Here is a 1,563-nt window from a genome sequence, read left to right on the forward strand (position 1 = left end):
AAAACTTTTAACACAAAGAAAAACATAGAAATTAAACTCAATAAAGGACGTGATGGATAATGAATGTAATAAGAAATAAAATAAAATAGGAAAAAGGAAAAATATTGTTTGCAAATTAAAATCAAATTAATTTTGAGATTTTTTTTTCATTTTTAAAATATTGGATAACTTTATAAATAATTATATATAATATATTTCTGTCTTTATTTTTTGGTAGAAATGTATTTCGGTCATTTTAAAATACATTACTTTCATATATCCAATTTTTATAAATATAATAATAATACACCTTTATCACTTCTTTTTTTTTTTGGGTATTACACATTTATCACATGTTCCCTTAAATCATTGACAGCCACACCCATTTATATATCAATAATGAATGCACGATTTAAAAAAAAAAATGGACCATTCATGATGTGATATGACATTTTTAATTGGTCCATACAGATCCTGCATGGAGTATGGACCCATTATAGAGATTTTATTTATTTTGCAAAAAAAAAATTAATTATACTAAGTAGGTTCCAGTGTTGTGTCACCTCAAATTTAAACGTAGTGGAGCCTTGCAATGTAATATATCTCGATCTCGATTTGCGTGTCTTCAAGCCAGAATCAAAATTATTGTTCTTGGTGCTAACTATGGCTTGTTTAATAGATAAGGATATGGTAGATAGAAATAATATTAAAAAAATAAAAATAGGTGATAAATAAAATGAAGAAATAAGCATATTTTGTTGAAGAAAAAGAGATAGAAATAAGTATAAAGTCACTCACTTTACTATATCACATGCGTAATCGTGATTGCATAACAAAATATTTTTTTATACATTTGCATAACGAAATATAGACAACACCTATGCGAAAATGTTCAATAAAACAGAAAATAGTCATATTATTAGGTATTTCTGTAAAAAAAAAATCATATTATTAGGTGTTAATCAAATGATCCTTGGATATTCTTGGGTGTAGATACTCATATATAGAGATAGAGAGTGTACACACATAAAAATACTCATAGAGTGACAAAAAATTATCAATATAATTAATTATATGATTGATATATATGAGAAAAAAAAATATCGAACATATTTGTCCACCTTCCTCTCTTACCCATCCCAAACAAAAAAAAAGAATAAAATAAAAAACTGTGTCGTACTTGATAAAAGATACATTTATAAAGTGACGCTTGTAAATGAATGCAGTTGCACCTAATCCCAGATATCATTTGTTTAGTGCAAGAAAAATAGAGTGAAAAAGACAGATGATAGCCAAAAATAAAAATATAAATACAATATATTCAAACTATATTTTTTATATTTAAATAAATCTATGCAATGAACAAGTATAATATATCGTGTACTCCAGTCCATCTCTATATCAATAACATTTCATTTTACTTCTTAAAAAAAAATTCTATAATGTATCTTTAATTATATTCAATTGTTTTTTTATATTTAAGAAAATCTATCCAAGTAAATCTGAGGTGATATCTTATATTTAATTTTTTTATTGAATATCAAGAAGTCATAAGTATGAATGATAATTAGTTAAATTTAATTT

This window comes from Glycine max, chromosome 3, assembly GCF_000004515.6.
Source record: "Glycine max cultivar Williams 82 chromosome 3, Glycine_max_v4.0, whole genome shotgun sequence".
NCBI lineage: Eukaryota > Viridiplantae > Streptophyta > Magnoliopsida > Fabales > Fabaceae > Glycine > Glycine max.